We start from the raw sequence: 19,091 nt of genomic DNA on the forward strand, positions 1-19,091 counted from the left end.
TATGACCACTTGGATTCATGATGGGAATTGTCTGCCACTCCCTCACTAACCACATGCTTCATATGGATCTTTGCTACCACTCACTCACTAAACATTATTTATTGAGTACATTTCATCCATTTTTAGCAGAGAGACATTCCTCAATTTATTCTTGTTGCACTATTTCGAGTACCTCAACATCACGTATGTTGACTTGTCCCCTCTTCCATTCCCTTCACATCTCTAAAGCCTTAGGATATTGACACATTTGAGCTTGCCATTTTGTCAACTTACTAGATAAATTCCTAGTGAGATCGGGAACATGTCAAACTTGAAATTTTTGGACATCAGTGCAAATGGTTTTAGTGGCCAAATCCCAAGTGAGATTGGAAACATGTCAAGCTTAAATTTTTTGGATATTTCCTATAATTATGATCTTCCTTGGGTGAGCTTGATCTCTCAAATTACTCTTTGGGGTAAAATCTTTCACTCTCTCAGCTAGAAAATTTCACAAAGATTTGTGACTTGAGTCTTTCTCAAAATTTCTTGAGAGTAAAAGCTGAGAAATATTTGACCCCCAAATTTCAGTTTGACTCTTTGGACTTGAGTTCTTATAATATAGATGGAAATTTACCATCTTTTATATACACTCAATACATGATAGAAGATCTTGACTTGTCCAATAATTATTTGAGTGAAAATATTCTAGATTGGTTGTGGGATCTCATACCATTATACATCCTTAATCTCTCTTGTAATCAATTTGGAGGAAGGTATTTTTCATCTCAATTTATTAAGTTTGGTGCTCAATATATTGACTTGCATAGAAATACATTACAAGGGAAAGTATTAGCATCCTCATCTTAATCTCCAATTCTTCAAAAATTTTGAGAATCAATTTGATAGCATCATTTTACAAAAAAAGGGTACTTATGATCAAAGACAACTCAACTATTTGTCACTTGTAGATAATAATATAACTAGCCCCTTTTTGGATTATATTTGTGGACATCACTTGGAGGTTCTAGATGTGTCAAATAACAAGCTCACTAGAAATTATTTTCCAACTTTTGAAAATTGCATAGCAACATTAGAAGTGTTAAATATAGAAAATAATGATTTGGAATTAGAGATTAAGGGAATGGTTTTCCTTAATATGTTGAAATTAGGAGGGAACAGACTGTTGGCGCTAAAATTTGCATGGTCAATTTTGAACCCTGTCGAGAAAAATTAGCCCTATAAATGCTTTTAAATGAGATTGTACCCGGTTGTTAGTCTGAGGCCTAAGAGGTGTTTAATTTTTCTAACACCTTTCATTTAGTGCATCTATGTGTTCTATGAAGTTAAACTGACATTTCGAACCATTCTGTGAAGTCCCATTTTGAGCTAGTGTCAAAATTTGCAATTCTGCCCAAGTGTCAAATAGCGATCAGAGGCCCAGTTTGCATCTGAATATCTTTTACCTAGGACTGTGTCATGACTAGTCACTTTGGAGATGTTTATTGTTCATAATAGAGAACCTATGTTTCAATTTTCAAGTCATTTCGAATCCGTTTGACTAGGTTTTGCACCCCACAAAGTTGGTCATTCATTGCTTTGTGCATTTAACTAGTTGTTCACAATTCTGGGAAGCCCTGTTCGACCAATCATATCTTTGACCCAGTTGACCCAAATGAAAAAATCCTTTTTGCATTGTGTTCTAGGGGTAAGACACTTCATATATTCCAATTTTTAGATCATGTCGAATCCATTTGATCAGTTTGCTAACATGATCAAAAACCCAGTTTGCATTGTTTTGTTACGGCTAAGGTATCCAGATTGATCCGTAGCCCTGTTCGGCACATTATAACTTTGATCATGTGATTGGTGAGCCTAAATGGATTATATCATTGTGTTGTCTCCTAAAAATCCTTGAAGTATGCCAATTCTTAAGTCATGATGAATCCATTTGCATACTTTCTTATGTCCGTACATTTGCCAAAAATCACTTTTTGACACATTTGCCAGTTAAAATTTCCAAGTGCCTATTTTCGGAAATTCGCCAAATGTGCCCGGTGATTCATCAAGAGCCCAAACTATAGAATTCCATTCTCCTCATGGCAAAGAACCTATATCCCAATTTTCAGAAACCCAAGTGATCAATAACCTAGTTTATGATGCCGAATCCGAGCCCAGTTTATGTTTTTTAACATTGTCTGCCTGCAGGATATTTGAAGTATGGATGTTCGGCAATTAAAATCTTTTGACTGGAAATTCGTCATGGGCTAAAAATTTGCAGTGTGGTAAAGTATACAGGATTGAACACTCATGCCAATTTTTACAACCTGGTTACTTGATTAAGTTAGCTTTTACAGTCACCTGGCAAACCTCCTGACACAATTTGCACAATGGTGCGGAAATGATTAAAATGGAGTTTTAAAGTAATGTTCCTATGATTGTTTTTAATTGCAGTCATTGCTATGGAGTCATTGGATAAATCTACAATGAGACAAAATGATTTACTTTCTAAAATGAATTGGACCACCACGGTGAAATTGAAAGTAAGTTGCATTGGAGAAGAATGAGGTTAGACATAAAAAATGCAGCCGGCTACAAAAAGTAGAGAGCCTTCCAAGGCTGAGTGAAATGCAGGAGACCCCATACACACAGGTCAAAGAAGTAGCCTTTCTCAAGGCACACACCATAAAAGCAAAAGGCCACGTGAGCAGAGCAGGGCAGCTTTCAAGCAAAGCAGGCCATTCAATACAAAAGGAGTTACCTACAGCCACAAAATGACAAAGATAAAGGGCACTGAGCAGTAGTCAACACCATCATAAGGAAGTTTCAACATCAAAACAAATGAAGAGAGCAGAGCACTAACACAATCAAAGAGCAGGCCATGAAACAAGCTTCCAGTGGTTTAAGACAAAAACATAGCTCATAGCATAAAAAACTAGTCCCAAATGCATTTAAAGGGAAAACATGCAAGAAAAATATCCATGTAGGCAGAGTTTGCAGCAAGAGAGCTTGCACAACCATACAAAAGAAACAAACCACACTTTGTTAAAAGGAATCCTGTTGCAAGTAAAAAGGCAAGCCACAGGAACAGGCCACAGCAAATACCAAAGAACTCAAGCAAATGGCAAAGCAAATAGAGGTCTGTGCATTAAAAGGGATGCCAAAATTGGAAGCTGTAGTAAATAAAAAACATTAATAGCAAGTTGATTGGAGAAGCCAGCAAATAAGGGTAGTCCAAGAATTATATGAAGCCCGTGACAATCAGACCCACGCATATTAAAAATAGAAGCCATGGGCAAATAAAGAGGAGCTCATGTTTTAGTGAGAGATGGATATTCAATGAGAAGGCTGTGCACAGAGAGGAACCAGTCAAAAAGCATTATCCCACATTGGTAAGTGGAGAAGCTATTTCATAGTTTAAATACAATTGCACTCACATAACATTGTGAATTGAAATGTGAGCCTTTTGAAGGCAAAGCTTGACTGCGCGGGTCCCAGTCATCCGACCTGGTGAAATGACATAATAAATTTTAAATAAAAATGCATGCCCAAATGATGACATCAGCAGTTAATCCGGCCGGAAAAGTCAAAAATCCGGCAGGTCGCTATGTCGCTTGCCGAAAAATCTCAAAAATCCGGCTAGCGATATAGCGAGGTTGCCGGAAAACTCAAGAATCCGGCAAGAGTCAAATCAGCGAATCAGCACGTGACACATGGCGATATGGTCAAACCAAGTTTGACCCGAGTGAAACATATGGTGGAATTTTCAAAGGTTAAAAAAAAAAAAAAATTTAATTTTTTTTTCTAAAAGATCATGTGGGGTTGATTTTTTTAAATAAATTTTCACTTATCATATAGTTTGAAACTATATAAAAGTTAAATTTTTTGCAAAACTACATGGAAGTCATGAACAAGACTGAGATTTTCAAAAGGCAATATCTGGGGCAATTTTTAACCAAATTGGGCACTCCAATATACCATCGGAACCGGGAAGATCTGAATTTTCCAAATTTGAGGTTGGTTCTTGCACAGGTGCTCACCAGTTCGAGTTATAGGTCAATTTGTGTTTCTTGGGCCATTAGCGACAGAATGAGCAAACTTGATTCTAGAGCATCAAAATTGGTTAGAGGGCAATTTTAAAAGCTTGTTGGGATCTGAATATGGAGAAAAATCAACTCTCAGCAATTTTCTTGCATTTTGGAGGTCACTCTGAACTGATTTTCACTTTTTACATTGAGTTCTTTTTTTTATCAAAATCAGTTACATTATTTCATCATTAGGTTGCTGAGATATTTGAGGCTCTTGAGAGGTAAAATGAAAAGATTTGATTCACCAGTTGGGGGGAAAGATTAAAGAGTTGTTTTAACCTGTTAAGAAGGTTTTTCAGATAGACAAGTGTCAATTGCAAATCAAATCCGGGAATTGCCTTCTCCATACATATTCTGTCTTCTTCCCTGAAAAAAGGTTGTTGGTTGGTTTTCTATTTCCAGTTCTTGGAGCTCTGCTCAGGCTGTGAAAGCCACACACCCAGCATTTCTCTTTTGTATTGAGCAACATTCATGTTTTATGCAGATAGTTCTGGTCTGTTAGGTGATTTATGAGTTGTTTCCTGTACATTTCATGTATTTGGTTTCAAGGAAAGCAAATAAAGAGCAGCAAAGGTTTGAAGTTTAGTCTGAATCTTGTCTCCTGATTATGGCTTTGTTAATTCTTCTAATTTGTGATCAAAGAGCATGAATTAGGTTGCATTTTGTTTTGAAATGTATGGGGTTAAAATGTCTTTCTTATGGAACAAAGAACCATGTAATTGCTTGATATTTGTCACAGGGTTTGCAAATTTCATGATAGGATGTTCTGAGTATGAGATTCATTCTGTAGCAGATGTCTATTCACAAGGTGAAAGATAGATCAAGGATCTTGATGTAGAGATACATCTGAGGTTTCCAGGAGATGTATGGTTATGATTCATTTAATTGCCCAATAAATAAGGCACTGGTCAGAGATAGGATCATTAAGTTCTGTTGTTCATACTTGGGTCTTGCTGTTATCAACATATTAAATCAATTTTCCCTTTTATGTTGAAAGCTATTCAATGTTAACACTTAGCTTGCCAGTTTCATGAGTTATGTTCTTAGCTTTTTCATGCTTATGATTCCTGGTTGAGTATAGAAGATTTAGGGGTTTTTATCTGCTTCATATTAGATTTAGTGTATGCTTTGACAACTGGTACCATATAAAGAATCTATAGGTCCACCCGCCTAGGTTTTGCAGAGCCTGAAGTGCAGAAGGAGTATAGCCTTATAGTTGGCCTAGTGTCTGAATGGATGTGTTGATAATGGGAGTTAGCTGCCCCTAGATGCATCTTGTTCTCATCAGGGTAATTGGAAATAGGTAACATTTTCAAACACCAACAAAATGGCGACTCTGCTGGGGAATGTATTGGATCAGATTCAAGACAAACCTTGAGAATTTGAAAAGAAGAGATTCAATACAGCATTAGAAGTGCATTAAAAATTTTCAGCAGTAAGTTCTCTAATGTTCTTTCCAGTTTTCTTACTCCAAATCATGCACCCCAGTATGTTTTATCCACTTGCAACAGTGACTTATTGGTTGAGTTCAGATTGTGCTCTCCTCAAGTTTTATTTTCAATCAATTCAACCGGACCTTGTTTTCAAAGTGCTGTTGTAATTTCAGAGTCAGAATTGTGATTAAAAGTTTGTTTCTCTTCAAGGTGTTTGGTGACTTTCAAAATTTTCAAGTTGAATTGTCAGTACAGATCTGCCATGTTATAAATCATTGTTTCAAATCTTTCTCACAATAGTGAGTGGCGACTCTACTTAAAGGATCTCTAAATCATTGTAGATCAGTGATGTATAAATTGTTTTCAAGAGTTTTCAGTGTAATCAAGCAGATCTGAAAATTAGGTGAATTTGCAAGCAAGAAGAGATATCTATTATAAGTTTCTGACTAGTAAGTGTTGTTTGATTTGCTGTTATAAGAATTTGTAATGATAAAGATGAATCACAGCAGTGATGTCATTTAATTCTCCTCAAGGAGATGACGACTCTGTAAGGTTTGATCAGTGGTGTAAAGAATTTAGATTAGCACCAGGCCAATCAGCAGATCAATGGTTTCATGCAGCAACACTTGAGGTATTTTATGCTTTCATATGATTTCTTTTCAATGAAAGTGAGTTCCACATATGTGTTCTCCATCAAGTGAAGTTTTAGCACTAAGAAGAGGAGAATGATTTGATAAGTTTTATGCACTTCATTAGAACGAGTTTCAATTGTTGTTTTGAAGTTGTGAAGTGTATTTGAAGTTTTGAATTGGTAGAAAGAACTCCAGATCTGCTGCAATTAATAAATTTTGGAAGTGTTTAATGGTGAATGAGTCTTGACTTTGAAGAATGTTAAGTTTTATCTCATCTAATATGCAGCCTGTTAGTGAAAGTTTTAGATCTGTTTCTACCAGGAGGTATATGCCATTGAATTTTAATGGTATTCATGGTTTCCCGAATACTATGCCTTGTAACCTCAGAAAGTATTTGCCTAAGTTTGGTGGAAACCATGAAAATTCAGCCAGTCATCATGTTCAGCTGTTTAGTGACTTGGTTGGTGATTTTGAAATTGCTCATGAAGACATTCAGATGAAATTGTTTGTTCAGACTTTAGAGGATGATGCTAGGGACTAGTTTTCATTTTTACTAGCATGTTCAATTTCATCCTGGGATGAATTATTATCAGCCTTCATGATGCAGTTCGGGGAAAGAGTAAGCATCTCTGAATATTTTGATAAGTTTTTGAAAATTGAAATCAGGAATGGTGAGTTAGTTCCTGAATTTAATATCAGATTTGCAAAGATTTTGAGTGAATTTCCTGAAAGTTACAAGCCGGATGATCAAATGTGTTTAGTGGTTTATCTCGGTGCTTTTGATAAAAAGATGAACTATATGTTGAGAGATAAGGAACCTAGAACTTTACATCATGCATTCATGACAGCTATAGAGATTGAGAATAACATAAAATATGGCTTAACCCGTAGTCACTTCTCTAGAAATATTGGCTGGCAATATGAGGTGCAAAGCACAAGCCAATGTCATAAGGAGTGTTTGATTTCAGATCAACAAATAAGCACTCCTGCTGTTGTAAATAGTTTTGTTGAAGCCTCAGAAATAAAAACATGTGAACATGAAATTTCTCTGTTGGAAAAAAGAAATGATTCCATTCATGATGAAGTGAATGCACATGTTTATGGTATTACAACAGTGAATGATAGAATTGATTCACTTGATGAGTCATCCACGCAAGATATAAATCCAGCCATTCATTTTCCCATTGATAATTTGCATTGTGTTGAAAACATAATAAATCAGGAAGAGGAAAGGTATTCATCTCAGTATGAGGAGGAGCAAACCAAAAGTTATCTATCAAGTGATAAAGGTGAAATTGCTGATCCGACATGTCATGGCAAGATGACACAATATAAAGAATGTAAATCATATGTATCTCAGTCACAGTCAGAAGAACTAAGCTCATATGTTGATAATGTTTCAGCGGTAGAGATGCATTCTCTTGACCAACAGGATAGGCAAGAAATGAATTATCTCATTGAGAGATTGCATCATGTTGAGAACGTTATTAAATCTGAAGTTGAAAGACAATCATATCAATGTGAGTATGATAAAGCTGAGAGTCATTTTCCAAGTGATAATTATGTTGCTGATCCAATATATTATCAAGAGGTGTCATATGAAGCTGATGATGAGAGTTATTACTCAAGTCAAGAAGAGGATAGTGCTAGTATGTGTTTGTCTTCATGTGAATCAGATGCTGATTGGGAAGAAGAGAGCAATGATGGAAGTGAGTGTTCTCTTGCTAATAAAGGTACGAATGTTGTTTCTGAATCTGAAAGTGAGTTTCCATATCAGAATTGTGTAAACCAGTTTGAGATTGAAAGTTATGAAGAAAATGTGTCTACACAATATGAAGACAAACAGGTTATCCATAAAGACGTATTACCTAATTGTGTAGAAGAGTGTCTTGAGGATGAATGTAATGATGATCAGTACGTGATTGACTCTGAGATTAATGCATCAGCACCTATTGGTAAGATAAATGATGATTTTCTTGCAAGACATTTGAATCACCTATATGGAGACAATGAAAATAACTTTGATCTAAATTCTACATGCTTCGTTGACAGAGTGGATGTTGGGTCTTCATACGATTCTGATTTTTCTTCTTCATATGTTGAAAGTGTCCATGATAGTGATGTTAGAAATGATTTTAAAGTTTTCACTAATCTGTTATATGGTGAGGAGTTTGATGTTGATCAGCACATTACTTGTCCTAATGTCTACAAAGGCGTTTTGCATGGAGTTATCAATCCTCTTTTTGAAGAACACATGGAGAGTTTAGATTTAGAAGAAAATAAGTTTAATGATGATACTTTTTCTTACTGCTGTAAGAGGCCAAACTGTTCTTCTTCCAAATATGACAGTGAGTATGATCATGATGTTACATCTGATTATGATAACAAGGTGTTTAATAAGACAGTTATTGAAAATCTACCTATACCTTGCAACGAGATTCATGATGAACTCTCCGATGTGAAGACTAATTTGTTTGCTGATTGTGAAGAACCATTTGAAGATTATAGATTAGTCTCAGATTTTGACATTGATGATATATGTGAGTACAAGTCAGAATGTTCGTTTGAACATCATCCGGTTATGTATAAGGAATAACATTTTCAAGGTATGAGTGATCCTTTTCCCCAAGTTGAATATGAAACCTTCATATTCGAAAATGATAGCATGCATGAGTCATTTGTTAGAGAAGGTTTTCAGTTTCAGTCTGATATTTTTGAGCATGCTGATCAGAACTTTCATAATGAGCTAACGGTTGAAGATGAATATAGTTTTTATATGCATTATGGAAGTAAGAGTGCTGATTTTGTTTTGCCAAGTGATTTGTCATACGATGATAATATGATTGGTGAAACTAATAGAAGAAGAAAATTCAGTTTACCTCATGAAAGTTCAGATAAGAATCATGTTTATGACAGAGGTAAACAATTTTGCTGAAGTTCAGTGGCCCGGGGCCATCGTGTGTACATAGTCTTGGTAGTTGTAGTTGTTTCCCTGTTTTCAATAAAGCTGTTCGAGAGAGTTTTGCTGTTCAGTTGTGTGGTCTGCTTCCTCCAGAGATCTAAATCCTTGCCATGCCCGCAAGGGACATGCATCCCCAGACAGAGCCACTGTTGGCGCTAAAATTTGCATGGTCAATTTTGAACCCTGTCGAGAAAAATTAGCCCTATAAATGCTTTTAAATGAGATTGTACCCGGTTGTTAGTCTGAGGCCTAAGAGGTGTTTAATGTTTCTAACACCTTTCATTTAGTGCATCTATGTGTTCTATGAAGTTAAACTGACATTTCGAACCATTCTGTGAAGTCCCATTTTGAGCTAGTGTCAAAATTTGCAATTCTGCCCAAGTGTCAAATAGCGATCAGAGGCCCAGTTTGCATCTGAATATCTTTTACCTAGGACTGTGTCATGACTAGTCACTTTGTAGATGTTTAGTGTTCATAATAGAGAACCTATGTTTCAATTTTCAAGTCATTTTGAATCCGTTTGACTAGGTTTTGCACCCCACAAAGTTGGTCATTCATTGCTTTGTGCATTTAACTAGTTGTTCACAATTCTGGGAAGCCCTGTTCGACCAATCATATCTTTGACCCAGTTGACCCAAATGAAAAAATCCTTTTTGCATTGTGTTCTAGGGGTAAGACACTTCATATATTCCAATTTTTAGATCATGTCGAATCCATTTGATCAGTTTGCTAACATGATCAAAAACCCAGTTTGCATTGTTTTGTTACGGCTAAGGTATCCAGATTGATCCGTAGCCCTGTTCGGCACGTTATAACTTTGATCCTGTGATTGGTGAGCCTAAATGGATTATATCATTGTGTTGTCTCCTAAAAATCCTTGAAGTATGCCAATTCTTAAGTCATGATGAATCCATTTGCATACTTTCTTATGTCCGTACATTTGTCAAAAATCACTTTTTGACACATTTGCCAGTTAAAATTTCCAAGTGCCTATTTTCGGAAATTCGCCAAATGTGCCCGGTGATTCATCAAGAGCCCAAACTATAGAATTCCATTCTCCTCATGGCAAAGAACCTATATCCCAATTTTCAGAAACCCAAGTGATCAATAACCTAGTTTATGATGCCGAATCCGAGCCCAGTTTATGTTTTTAAACATTGTCTGCCTGCAGGATATTTGAAGTATGGATGTTCGGCAATTAAAATCTTTTGACTGGAAATTCGTCATGGGCTAAAAATTTGCAGTGTGGTAAAGTATACAGGATTGAACACTCATGCCAATTTTTACAACTTGGTTACTTGATTAAGTTAGCTTTTATAGCCACCTGGCAAACCTCCTGACACAATTTGCACAATGGTGCGGAAATGATTAAAATGGAGTTTTAAAGTAATGTTCCTATGATTGTTTTTAATTGCAGTCATTGCTATGGAGTCATTGGATAAATCTACAATGAGACAAAATGATTTACTTTCTAAAATGAATTGGACCACCATGGTGAAATTGAAAGTAAGTTGCATTGGAGAAGAATGAGGTTAGACATAAAAAATGCAGCCGGCTACAAAAAGTAGAGAGCCTTCCAAGGCTGAGTGAAATGCAGGAGACCCCATACACACAGGTCAAAGAAGTAGCCTTTCTCAAGGCACACACCATAAAAGCAAAAGGCCACGTGAGCAGAGCAGGGCAGCTTTCAAGCAAAGTAGGCCATTCAATACAAAAGGAGTTACCTACAGCCACAAAATGACAAAGATAAAGGGCACTGAGCAGTAGTCAACACCATCATAAGGAAGTTTCAACATCAAAACAAATGAAGAGAGCAGAGCACTAACACAATCAAAGAGCAGGCCATGAAACAAGCTTCCAGTGGTTTAAGACAAAAACATAGCTCATAGCATAAAAAACTAGTCCCAAATGCATTTAAAGGGAAAACATGCAAGAAAAATATCCACGTAGGCAGAGTTTGCAGCAAGAGAGCTTGCACAACCATACAAAAGAAACAAACCACACTTTGTTAAAAGGAATCCTGTTGCAAGTAAAAAGGCAAGCCACAGGAACAGGCCACAGCAAATACCAAAGAACTCAAGCAAATGGCAAAGCAAATAGAGGTCTGTGCATTAAAAGGGATGCCAAAATTGGAAGCTGTAGTAAATAAAAAACGTTAATAGCAAGTTGATTGGAGAAGCCAGCAAATAAGGGTAGTCCAAGAATTATATGAAGCCCGTGACAATCAGACCCACGCATATTAAAAATAGAAGCCATGGGCAAATAAAGAGGAGCTCATGTTTTAGTGAGAGATGGATATTCAATGAGAAGGCTGTGCACAGAGAGGAACCAGTCAAAAAGCATTATCCCACATTGGTAAGTGGAGAAGCTATTTCATATTTTAAATACAATTGCACTCACATAACATTGTGAATTGAAATGTGAGCCTTTTGAAGGCAAAGCTTGACTGCGCAGGTCCCAGTCATCCGACCTGGTGAAATGACATAATAAATTTTAAATAAAAATGCATGCCCAAATGATGACGTCAGCAGTTAATCCGGCCGGAAAAGTCAAAAATCCGGCAGGTCGCTATGTCGCTTGCCGGAAAATCTCAAAAATCTGGCTAGCGATATAGCGAGGTTGCCGAAAAACTCAAGAATCCGGCAAGAGTCAAATCAGCGAATCAGCACGTGACACATGGCGATATGGTCAAACCAAGTTTGACCCGAGTGAAACATATGGTGGAATTTTCAAAGGTTAAAAAAAAAAAAAAATTTAATTTTTTTTTCTAAAAGATCATGTGGGGTTGATTTTTTTAAATAAATTTTCACTTATCATATAGTTTGAAACTATATAAAAGTTATAATTTTTGCAAAACTACATGGAAGTCATGAACAAGACTGAGATTTTCAAAAGGCAATATCTGGGGCAATTTTTAACCAAATTGGGCACTCCAATATACCATCGGAACCGGGAAGATCTGAATTTTCCAAATTTGAGGTTGGTTCTTGCACAGGTGCTCACCAGTTCGAGTTATAGGTCAATTTGTGTTTCTTGGGCCATTAGCGACAGAATGAGCAAACTTGATTCTAGAGCATCAAAATTGATTAGAGGGCAATTTTAAAAGCTTGTTGGGATCTGAATATGGAGAAAAATCAACTCTCAGCAATTTTCTTGCATTTTTGAGGTCACTGTGAACTGATTTTCACTTTTTACATTGAGTTCTTTTTTTTATCAAAATCAGTTACATTATTTCATCATTAGGTTGCTGAGATATTTGAGGCTCTTGAGAGGTAAAATGAAAAGATTTGATTCACCAGTTGGGGGGAAAGATTAAAGAGTTGTTTTAACCTGTTAAGAAGGTTTTTCAGATAGACAAGTGTCAATTGCAAATCAAATCCGGGAATTGCCTTCTCCATACATATTCTGTCTTCTTCCCTGAAAAAAGGTTGTTGGTTGGTTTTCTATTTTCAGTTCTTGGAGCTCTGCTCAGGCTGTGAAAGCCACACACCCAGCATTTCTCTTTTGTATTGAGCAACATTCATGTTTTATGCAGATAGTTCTGGTCTGTTAGGTGATTTATGAGTTGTTTCCTGTACATTTCATGTATTTGGTTTCAAGGAAAGCAAATAAAGAGCATCAAAGGTTTGAAGTTTAGTCTGAATCTTGTCTCCTGATTATGGCTTTGTTAATTCTTCTAATTTGTGATCAAAGAGCATGAATTAGGTTGCATTTCGTTTTGAAATGTATGGGGTTAAAATGTCTTGCTTATGGAACAAAGAACCATGTAATTGCTTGATATTTGTCACAGGGTTTGCAGATTTCATGATAGGATGTTCTGAGTATGAGATTCATTCTGTAGCAGATGTCTATTCACAAGGTGAAAGATAGATCAAGGATCTTGATGTAGAGATACATCTGAGGTTTCCAGGAGATGTATGGTTATGATTCATTTAATTGCCCAATAAATAAGGCACTGGTCAGAGATAGGATCATTAAGTTCTGTTGTTCATACTTGGGTCTTGCTGTTATCAACATATTAAATCAATTTTCCCTTTTATGTTGAAAGCTATTCAATGTTAACCCGCACTTAGCTTGCCAGTTTCATGAGTTATGTTCTTAGCTTTTTCATGCTTATGATTCCTGGTTGAGTATAGAAGATTTAGGGGTTTTTATCTGCTTCATATTAGATTCAGTGTATGCTTTGACAACTGGTACCATATAAAGAATCTATAGGTCCACCCGCCTAGGTTTTGCAGAGCCTGAAGTGCAGAAGGAGTATAGCCTTATAGTTGGCCTGGTGTCTGAATGGATGTGTTGATAATGGGAGTTAGCTGCCCCTAGATGCATCTTGTTCTCATCAGGGTAATTGGAAATAGGTAACATTTTCAAACACCAACACAGAATATAGGGGTCAATTCAATTATCACTTCAAAATTGCACTTCCTTGGAAGTTCTAGATTTGGGTTATAATAATTTGCAAGGAAACACCCAAAATTGGATAAGGAGTTAACTAGCCTTTGAATTTTGGTGTTGAGATATAATAAATTCAAAGGTGAAATATCATTAGAATTGACATAATTACAAAACCTTCAATTTTTGATATTGTACAATCTATCTGGAGTTATTCTAGGTAGCTTAAGAAACTTGAGAGCAATGGAAAATAAAATAGATTCTACAAATTACTTCCTTCAATATATGAATTCAAGCTTGAGTCCATATTGGTATTAAATAGTAATAAGTAACAAAGGGAAATATTTAAAATATGTGAGATCTTTGGCATGGGTCTAATGTCTTGATCTCTCAAATAACAAATTCTCAGATGATATTCCTCTAGGAATTGGATTCCTCATTGGTCTAAGAATTATCAATTTGCTAAGAAACCATGTCAACAAAAAGATTCCTACTTCTTTTGGAAAGCTTTTGCAATTGGAGTCACTTGATCTTTCAAATAATCATCTTTTTGGAAATATTCCTCTAGAGCTACAATCTCCCATGTTTCTAAGTTATTTGAACATATCTTTTAATATATTTTAGGTAGAGTACCACAAGGGGCACAGTGGTTAACATTTAGAGAAATATCACTTTCAAATAATGTATATCTTCGTGGACTTCAAATAAATATAAATTGCTCATCTACTCCTTCAAAAAATATATATGATGAAGATGTTAGTAAATAGAAGTGGGATGAATATTTATGTTGGGAGACGTGAATTGAATTATGATTTGGATTGGATATTTTATTGTTATTGTAATCTTTTGTTTCAACAAAAGTTATAGGAGAAAATGTTTCAAGATTATGGATGACAATATTGTTATTCTTGCATGAACTATTCAAGAAAAGATTGTTTAATAGAGGAGTTCTATGCTCCTTTCACTTCTCCTTCCCTTCTTTTTCTAAAATATTTTCTCTAATCTCATTCACTATGAAGTTTTTGTACTAGACATGTATTTGTTTTCTTATTGTTGCTATTTCAATTTTTTTTAAACTAGAATGTATTAAGTCAACTATAGTATATTATAATACCTCTATGTATAGGATGAAACAAAATAGATATTGAAAACAAAATTTAGTTCTCTATATTTGATGCTGGAGCATCTTGTTTTTCCTTGGTGACTACATTGAAGTTCATGGGAGGAGGCTCAATAGTTGCTTTGGTGGGTGCTTGGACTGGTACTTGGTTGAAGAAGGAATGGTGATTGACATGCTCTAGGAGCTCAGCATGATCTGTGGAGCTTGGCATGGTATATGGAGCTTGACATGGTCTATGAAGCTCAACATGGTCTTTAGAGCTCGGCATGGTCTTAGAGCTCGACATGGTCTGGGAGCTCAGCATGGTCTATGGACCTCGGCGAGGTCTTGGAGCTCGGTATGGTCTTGTAGCCTAGCATGGTGTATGGAGCTCGACATGGTCTTTGGAGCTTGGCATGGTCTTGGATCTTGGCATGGTCTTTGTTGCTCAGCATGGTCTATGATTGCTCAACATGGTCTTTGGTCACTCGACATGGTCTAGGAGGAGCTCGACTTTTCTTAGGAATTTGGTTCCTATTGTAGGACGTATATCTAATTTTATAAAATGTGTTAGAGGATGAAAATTTTAGGGATGGAAGAGGGCCTAGATTAATAACTATGGTTTGAAGCACGACTTCTAATTCGTTTTGAGCTAGGAGATATCACAATTTTACTAAGGCATCAATTTTGGGAATTTAATTGTTATTGTTGGCCAACTTGTGGCATTTAATTTATGTATTTGTATTTAATTTGAGTTTTGGGATGACTTGTGGATTATATTGGTATAATTAGGGGTTTTAGGGAATTCTTTAGTCATTATTCATTCACTTGGAAGAGGAGTGAGTGTGGGGAGTAGCTAGAGAGCGAGTTTTCTTGAGTCTGTGGATAGAGTACCGAATGTGAGGTAGTTTATAGCAAGATTATTATTCATCCATTGTGAAAAAGTAGAGGAGCTTGGAAGAGAAAATTTGGAGAAGGGCTAGTAGCTACAGCTTGGAAAATAAAGAGATTGCTTAGTGGGCTTGCAAGCACAAGTTTATATCATCCTTGGAGGTTTCCATGAGAGTGTGATCTTCACTACCTTGGGTTTGGATTGGATCTTGAGGGATCCTATAGAACTATTATTGTAATTGTTATTGTATTTGAAGATAATTGAGGAGTTATAGCCTGGCACATTGTATGTAACAATTATTTTATAAATAAAAAGTTGTGATTTGGTATCAGATCTTGCATTGTTACTTCTTGTTGTTGTATTTCTATTGCATGGTTGTATAGCTAGGGGCTAGGACATCTCCTTTGGGGATTCTCCTACCTTGCACTATGTCAGGTGGTATGAGAGTGAAGGTTGTTCTTGAGTGTGTAGATAGATCACCAAAGTTGAGGCAGTTTGCATCAAGACTTGGGTTGGAGAAGTAGATCTATTTTGATCTTGATTTAATGGTGGATTTTCTTTCTGGAGTCCTAAATATCTTGGTTACGAGGTGGAAAATTGTGGTTCATACTTGCAATTGCAAAGGGCTTATAGATGGATCGATGGATACAAAGATGGAAGATAGATCTTGTTGAGCCATGATTGTAGAGTTTTTTTGGATTGCAGATCTATTGTCTTGGACTTGTGATGTGGTTCTTGATTGTTCATGCGTGGTGGCAGGTTGCAATCTGACTTACAAATAATTCAAGGCTATCACAAGGAGCGCAGGAAGGATTTGTTGCAAAGGATTTACAAAGATCTTGGGAGATGGCTCCGAGAGAATTGGACCCTAGGATGATTGTGAATCTCTGTGATGTAGTGGAGAGGAGGTATTCTAAGATGACTGTTCAATTTAAAGCTAGCTTGGCTAATCAAGTTTCTTAGTTTGAAGCTAGCTTGGCTGATCGAGTTAAGGATGAGGTGAGGAAGGGATTCTATGGATTTTTGTGCAGCTAGAGTTTACTGATGTAGAAGAGAGTTGTTTGGCCAATTAAGAAACTTGTTCATGAGAGATTGAGGTTTGTTTTCATGATTAGTTTGTTGAATCTGACATGGAAATTATAGAGTGCTCGATCATGGATGATCCAATTGTTGTTGGTGGTGAATTATGTATTGTAGAGCATCTTGTTGTGAGCACTAAGATTGCTAGGGTTGTGAGTTTGACATGTGTTGATGGAGATCTACATGTTGCTACTAATGTGGAGTTTTTTGCTACTGATGTGGGGTTTTTTGTTGTTGGTGTGGATTCACTATTTGCTAATGTGGATGGGGTTTTGCTGATGAAGCATTATGTTTAGTTTGTTCCTAGGAGTGAGCATGTTGATTAGTTGGTTGAGATTCTAGTGATGCAGATATGGATGATATGCAAATTGGTTTTCTTGTCCCTATTGGAGTGGAAGCCTTTGGTGAAGATGAAGATGGTTGTTGGTCTTTCTTTGAGCATCAAAGTGTGGGACACACTTTTCTATTTACCCGGGGAGTCTAATGCAAGAGCATCTTGTGTTTTCTTGGCGACTACTTTGGAGTTCACGAGGGGAGGCTTAGTAGTTAATTTGGTGGGTGCTTGGAATAGTACTTAGTTGAAGAAGGAATGGTTCTTGGTATGCTCTATGAGCTCAACATGGTCTATGGAGCTCGGCATGGTATATGGAGCTCGAAAAGGTCTTTGGAGCTCGACATGATCTTGGAGCTCGGCATGGTTTGGAAGCTTGGCATGGTCTATGGAGCTCGGCATGGTCTTGGAGCTTGGCATGATTTATGAAGCTCAAAATGGTCTTTAGAGCTTGGCATGGTCTTGGATCTCGGCATGGTCTTTGTTGCTCGACATGGTCTTTGGTAATTCAACATGGTCTAGGAGGAGCTCAGCTTTGCTTAGGAATTTTGTGCCTATTGTAGGGCATGTATCTAATTTTCTACAATGAGTTAGAGGATGGAAAATTTAGGGATGAAAGAGGGCCTAGAGTGTTAACTATGGTTTGAAGCATAAGTTTGAATTAATTTGTAGTTAGGAGATATCACAATTTTACTAAGGCATCAATTTTGGGCATTTAATTGTTATTGTTGGCTGACTTGTGGCATTTAATTTATGTATTTGTATTTAATTTGAGTTATGGGCCAACTTGTGGCTTGGATTGGTATAATTAAAGGTTGTAGGGAAGTCTTTAGTCATTATTCATTCAGTCAAAAGATGAGTGAGTGTGGGAAGTTGCCAGAGAGCAAGTTTTCCTGAGTCTATGGACAAAGCACCAGTTGTGAGGCAATTTACAGCAAGATTATTATTCATCCATCATGGAAAAGTAGAGGAGCTTGGAAGAGAAAAAAAAGGATATTTCTTGGTGGGCTTGTGAGCATAGGTTCAGATCTTCCTTGGAGGTTTCTACTAGAGTGTGATCTAGACTAGCTTGGGTTTGGATTGGATCTTGAGGGATCTTGTAGAACTATTATTGTAATTGCTATTGTATTTGGCCATAACTGAGAAGGCCTTACAGCTTGACACATTGCATGTAATAGTTATTTTATAAATAAAGAATTGTGATTTGGTAATGGATCTTGTATTGTTACTTCTTGCTATTGTATTTCTACTATGTGGTTGTATAGCTAGGGGCTAGGACATCTCCTTTGGGAATTCTCATGCCTTGCACTGCGTCAATATTGAATGTGTTAGTCATTTTACATTAAAAATTTCCAAATAAAATATTTTACATGACAATCCACATCTTTAAAAAAAGTATTGATATTATTTTTACATCCATATATTTTTTAGTAATTCCAAAAACTTAGTTGTTATTAACTAAATTCAACACATTTTAGTGAAACCAAATAATGTGTTTATAAACTAATAGCTTACTTGGATAGAATAAAATTTCCTATTTATGTAAATATAATCATAATTTATCAATCTTGAACATTGCTTTTATTCTCCAGCTAGTAGGTGTAAAATGGTTAACTATACTAGTTTGTGGTTGATTTTGATAAATGAGATTCAATTTTCCAAAACATTACTTTTGCAAATGTTTTCACATAATAGATCATGTATGAGATAAAAGTTAGAATCAATGAATTTTAGGAGAAGAATCCATCAAGATACTTACTTTAAGATGTATTTATATACATTCATAAGATATTTTATGTATACCTCCCTATAATACATGTTCTAGTATTTGGTGCATTCAAAGTAGTTATATCAACAAGTCAAAGTATAACCTTATCAAAAAAATTATACACTTAGATGCCAAATTTAAATTAGGTTTCAATCCAATTTGAGATATCTAGTTTTTATCAAAATAAATAATGCAAGTTTTTAGTATGCACCCCACAACACTATTTGGCATATGTTGTTATTAAGAGATAAAATGATATAGTATTCGACAATTTATAGAAAAAAATGACCTTTTAATATTTTACAAACCCAAAATAGATGATGTAACCTCACAAAATAAAACTCACACATGCTCCAAAATCCATACTACAATTATAAGGTTTTAGAATAATGATTCTCTTTTTGTAGATTTAAGTAATGATTAAAAATTTATTTTGAC

The 19,091-nt window shown here is 36.0% G+C and overlaps 1 pseudogene; it reads left to right on the plus strand.

Moving 5' to 3' along the window:
- The first annotated feature begins 301 nt into the window (after positions 1-301).
- On the plus strand, positions 302-14,423 carry LOC149565038 (uncharacterized; annotated as a pseudogene).
- Positions 14,424-19,091: the final 4,668 nt, after the last annotated feature.

This window comes from Cupressus sempervirens, chromosome 3 (assembly GCF_028749045.1).
Source record: "Cupressus sempervirens isolate cs-2001-9-10 chromosome 3, ASM2874904v1, whole genome shotgun sequence".
In the NCBI taxonomy this organism is placed as follows: Eukaryota; Viridiplantae; Streptophyta; class Pinopsida; order Cupressales; family Cupressaceae; genus Cupressus; species Cupressus sempervirens.